The sequence below is a fragment of the Ostrea edulis genome, chromosome 4, assembly GCF_947568905.1.
Source record: "Ostrea edulis chromosome 4, xbOstEdul1.1, whole genome shotgun sequence".
Lineage (NCBI taxonomy): Eukaryota > Metazoa > Mollusca > Bivalvia > Ostreida > Ostreidae > Ostrea > Ostrea edulis.
In genome coordinates, this window is record NC_079167.1 from 87967245 (window position 1) to 87973374 (window position 6130).

General features: G+C 36.2%; 1 long non-coding RNA gene across 1 annotated transcript; it reads left to right on the forward strand.

Moving 5' to 3' along the window:
- Nucleotides 1-863: 863 nt before the first annotated feature.
- On the forward strand, nt 864-5555 carry LOC130054421 (uncharacterized). The gene is made up of 2 exons (XR_008802736.1): nt 864-1935; nt 5100-5555. It is a non-coding gene; the product is annotated as an uncharacterized LOC130054421 (long non-coding RNA).
- The last annotated feature ends 575 nt before the right edge of the window (nt 5556-6130 follow it).

The following is a 6130-nucleotide window of genomic DNA, read 5'->3' on the forward strand; positions in this document are numbered from 1 at the left end:
CCCATAACTACAACAGTAACACACACCCGTAACTGCATTAATAACACACACCCTTAACTGCACCAATAACACACACCCGTAATTACAAAAGTAACACACCCGTAACTGCATTAATAACACACACCCGTAACTGCACCAATAACACCCCCCCCCCGTAACTGCACCAATAACACACACCCGTAATTGCACCAATAACACACACCCGTAACTGCAACAATAACACACACCCGTAACTGCACCAATAACACACACCCATAACTACACCAATAACACACACCCATAACTACAACAGTAACACACACCCGTAACTGCACCAGTATTGAAGTCAGCATTTCGCAAATTCTATGGTCGTTATAACGAACGATCTAGTTCGTCAATACAACCTCGCATTGGGTCAAATGCTGTCTGACGTGTTTCATACCGATTGTTAAGCCGTTCTTGGCACACTGATTTGACTTCGGATAACTCCGTTAACCTGATCAGGATATAGGGCTCACGGCGGGTGTGACCGGTCAACAGGGGATGCTTACTCCACCTAGGCACCTGATCCCACCCCTGGTGTGTCCAGGGGTCCGTGTTTGCCCAACTATCTATTTTGTATTGCTTGTAGGAGTTATGAGATTGATCACTGTTCGTTATCTTCACCTTCCATAACTGCACCAATAACGCACATCCGTAATGGCACCAATAATACACACCCATAACTACACTTTTACTTGACACCAATAGCGCACATCCATAACTGTACTTTGCACTTTCACATAACATCAATAACAGACACCTTCACATGACACCAATAACACACACCTTCACATGACACCAATAACACACACCTACACATGACACCAATAACACACACCTTCATATGATACCAATAACACACACCTTCACATGACACCAATAACACACACCTTCACATGACACCAATAACACACACCTTCAGTGATGGGTTAATGATCAATATATAGATGGTGGATCGACAGAGAGTAAGTGATGGGTTAATGATCAATATATAGATGGTGGATCGACAGAGAGTAAGTGATGGGTTAATGATCAATATATAGATGGTGGATTGACAGAGAGTAAGTGATGGGTTAATGATCAATATATAGATGGTGGATTGACAGAGAGTAAGTGATGGGTTAATGATCAATATATAGATGGTGGTTCTGATCTTATCAGATGTAGACAGATCCTATATGGTCTTCCCAAAATGACTGACCTGTTTCAATATACACTGTTTTTAATCTGATTTCTCACATCGACTTATTTGATTACATGGTACATAATGGTTTTTGTGATAGAACCGTTTGATCAGTAGATGGTTTGTGGATATTTGGCCTGGATGGTGCAGTAGTTCATGTATCGGACTAGTCCTTGGCTTGATTCCCAACTTTATCTGTACATTGTATATTATCGAGGGTGGGGTGGGGGAATCGTTTCATTATCTTTCAAAAGGAAATGTCACAAAAGGTATATGTATACCAAATGTGAACCCATAAAGTTAAGTATTGAGTTAAGAATAAAGTTAAAGTTTCTGTGACAGATTAACAGACAGACAAGAATACACACACACACACACCCCTAAAGAAGTCTCTCCTAAGTTCTCGATGTTGCAGTTTATTAGTGGGAGGACATATCTTAACATACAAGTATAAGGGAATATTTAAATTTAATTTTTTTTGGTTTGATAGCAACTGAATTCAGTCATATATAGGTAATATAAAACTCACATCAAAGTTAGAATAAATTGCTTTATCAAATCATTGTAGCAGTCTTCATGTCCTAGTCTCATAAGAGACAATTTGCTAGAAATATATTGTTGATAAACTTGCAGTGTGACAGCCGACCTCTCAGTGTTTTGTCTTTTTAGATGGAGGAAATGAATACGAACCTGGGGAAAAGCTCCCGTGTTTTGTCAGGAATGATGAAAAGGTGAGTTTTTGTGATGTTGAGATTCACTTCATGGCCTTTAAACTTCTGAGATGAAAGCCATTACATATGTATACCCAGATACATAGATACATTTAGTTGTTGTCCGATTTGTGTAGATGTCTGCAATACTTGTATTCTCAAGCTCCAGTCGAATGAGCACTGAAGTTGGGAAAAAGTGCTATAAGGAGGTACCGGGGGGGGGGGCACTATGATGGCAAAGTGGTTGGGTTTATACACTTATACAAACTTCTCTTATACTTGTGGTATCCTTCATTTTTATGCCCCTCTTCTGGTCAGTTTGTTGTTCAGTCTGACCTACATCTTTTGCAACATATAAATGAAGAACACTTTCCCTTTTTTTTTTTTGGCTTCATACTTAGTAGGCAGATACACAGCAATGTGTATATGGTCCTCATTACTCAAAAGGTCAGTATTTCCAAGGTCAAGGTCACTTCTAGGCCAGAAAAGTTTTCACTTGTGTGATGGTAAACTAGAGAAGACTTTATCTTGCTGACTTCATGGATAACTAGAGAACACTTTATCTGACTGACTTCATGGATAACTAGAGAGGACTTTATCTGACTGACTTCATGGATAACTAGAGAAGACTTTATCTGACTGACTTCATGGATAACTAGAGAAGACTTTATCTGACTGACTTCATGGATAACTAGAGAAGACTTTATCTTGCTGACTTCATGGATAACTAGAGAAGACTTTATCTGACTGACTTCATGAATAACTAGAGAAGACTTTATCTGACTGACTTCATGGATAACTAGAGAAGACTTTATCTTGCTGACTTCATGGATAACTAGAGAAGACTTTATCTGACTGACTTCATGAATAACTAGAGAAGACTTCATCTTGCTGACTCCATACTTGGTTGGCTAATACACATCAGTGTTCAGATGATCCTTATTGCTCAGCAGGTCAGTATGTCCAAGGTCAAGGTCACTACCAGGCCAGACAATTTTTATGTGTATAATGAATCACTGGAGATGCTTTACTTCTAGTGGACTGATTCACATCAATATGCATATAATCCCTATATTATGGCAGGTCGAAAGTTAAGGTCACAACCAGGTTAGAAAGGTTTCATGTATTTAATGATTCCTGTGCAACAGATAACTGAAGAACACTTTACCTCTCAGACACATGCAGTCTGGTAGGTCAGTTTTCGAAGGTCAAGGTCAAAACTTACAACACCAATGCCTTACTTTCTTTTTTCAGCATATTTTATGTTATATTGTACTATCCGAATCATATAACACAGGATGATAATATATCTTTGGAGAAGACTGAAATCTGCACTATTTTTCAACAAGCTTGCCGTAAACCTTTGCCAAATATTTCTTAGATCCTCTGCCTACTATCATTAAAACTGGAGACATGTATCGCTATTGCGATGGACTCGTTAATTCTTTCCACACAGATTTTATTCTTAAGTGTGTAGTGTTGTCTACCATGAATAAGGGGGGGGGGGGGGCATACTAGGAGTATATGTTTTACAAATTTCTCAATGGATATGTAAAAAAAAAACAAGAAAACAAAAACACGAAGAAAGATCAAAGCAGATTGTTCAGTAGGAAGATTAGTTATGATCTCTTTGTATCGGAGCTGTTAGGGTGTGAAGGTAAACATGACTGCCTGGTTACGCTGGTTGCTAGACATTGTTGTTTTGCTGTTCTCGTTTGAGTGTTGATTTATGGAATGCAGATATATCAATACTTTTACTTACAGCTTTTAGATGTGTAGATGTGATGTATACATCAAGTCCCAGCTAAGATTGGTCGCATTTTATTAAAGTATATTAACCGATATGATATTTATTTATTTTGTATTTACCGACATAGATTCTTGTACTTTTATGTGAGGACAAGAATCACCAGTGTGGTATAATGTCTGCACTGATCTAGGATCAAGTTTTGTTTATCATTAAGTCACCCAAATCATTCGGATGACCTGTACGTGTTGACTTCTGTGAAACAACAGGTTTATTTACTGTAGATGTCATATTTCTGCAGATTTGTAAGAGGTGAAAATAATTTCTCAATCAATTAGTCATACCTATTTAATGTTATATACTGCACAAAATTTGGTGTGACATTAATTTAGACAGTTCTTGGACATCATAATACCAAAATGTGAAATCAGATTGATGATTGATAGGGAATTGACACCACAATACACAATACAAAAAAACCCACTAAACAATATAATTGACATCACATAACCAATCTAACCAATTATATGTATATTCATTAAAGCGGCAAGGTTAATTTTACAAAAGTACACATAAACAAAGCATTTATACTGCTCAATTTTATAGCATATTGGCTATAGTAATTTATTAAATCATTTTTTTAAGTTACATCCAGTTTTCAACCTTCAGGCTGGTATGTCTGCATGTTGTGCCAGTACAAAAAATGTAGCACGAAATTAAAGATCAACAGTTACAAAGAACAATGGTTTTTCCGCCATAATTGACAGTGATGGTTTTGTTTCAAAATTGTGTCACAGTGTGTATCTTTTGCAAGAATCCCCATGCAACTTCGTTGTTTATTTCAATTTGATCTAAATGACCTGAATTTGGAATTATGATATTACAAAGATGACAAATTTCTACCGGTTTTGGTATTTTGATATACGTGTATCAAATGACTGTTTTGCATAGTGACATTGAAGCAGGCCTGGACTAAGCTATGTACATGTATTTAATATGCAGGCATGCTGTAGATTTATCTTTCCAATACTTTTACGTGATATAGTTCTAGAAGAATTTTTTTGGTTGTCTAAAGCTGCATAATGCACTACATGTACAGTTGAACTTCAGTACCTCTAACACCAATATCTCGAATACCATGGATATGTCGAAGTGATTCAGAAGTCCCAACCACTTATTCTTTAAGTAATTTACCCTCGATAACTCGAATCCTCACATATCTTGAAATTGTTTCTCAGTTCCATCAAATTTGAGATAACGAGGTTTGACTGTATATGTTTTCTGAAAGAAAAATGTTTACAAAAAATAGCATTTCGAAAAGCACCATTTTTGGTGTCTTGTATTCAAAGAAAAAATTATTTTGAAATTACATAGGATATGATTATTATAAAATATAGTAAGATAAAAAAAAACATTCGATGTCTTTTTGCTGTTACAGAATCATACAAAACAGACTTATGCTTCTTGTGATATGTGCTATTCTGCTGATCGTCATCGTGTTAGCCATATATTTCATCGTAAAGAAAAAGTCTTGACGACGAATCCCAGTAGCAGACTTTGGGTGTCATTAGTGCAATCTCATCAGGTGTACCTGTTCAATCAACGTTTAACGTGTGACGGCAAAGTGTTCACCAAAGAAGAAAATGGAAAATTGATAGCAACCAAGAGGGGAAATTTGCTTTTAAACCAGGAAGAAAGTGTATCTAAACAACTTTTAATTGATTTTAAATTTGATACTTTTACAGTAATTTTAAACTAAACCTTTATTTTTTTCCAGAGAATAGACTGCAATTGAAATTGCATTACACTGTCAGTAGTGAATGTCTCGTGTGTCCTGTAGGATGTGATTACTTTTGTTGTTAATATTATTGTAATAAATGACATTATCATCTGATTGTTTCTTGATCTCCCTCACAACAAAGTGGTAGTTTAAAGGTACCCCATACTTGCACAGCAGTCACTGTAAAAATACATTATTGACTAAAACCTTTACCACAATGTAGTCACTCATGTTAACAACTGAAAACATTTTGCCACATACAGTATTAAAAACCAACTTTTTATTTGCGACAACTTTATTTTTCGATTTAGCAGAGCTAAACTGGTTTGAGGCAACAAATTTTAAATGTGGAAGACATTTAATGGACTGTTTTGCAACAAGAAATATTTGTGACAACAAAGTTTTCATGAATCGAAAATTTCTCGCATGCAAATGATAGTTGGTTTACAGTAACTTAAAATGACTCCACAGATCAAATGAATGCCTCCCACAACTAGCTAAGTCTCTGGGGATTTGTGAGAGCTCCAGATTCACCACTTTAGATATACATGTAACCTTTGATGTACAGGACAACTTTTTCTACACAAGATTGAGGTCTAAGATATCACCTCAAAATTAAAAATTCCTACCATAATTTTCCACTACACTTATTAATGATGGCCATGAAAACTCAAACCTTTTTCCAAGTG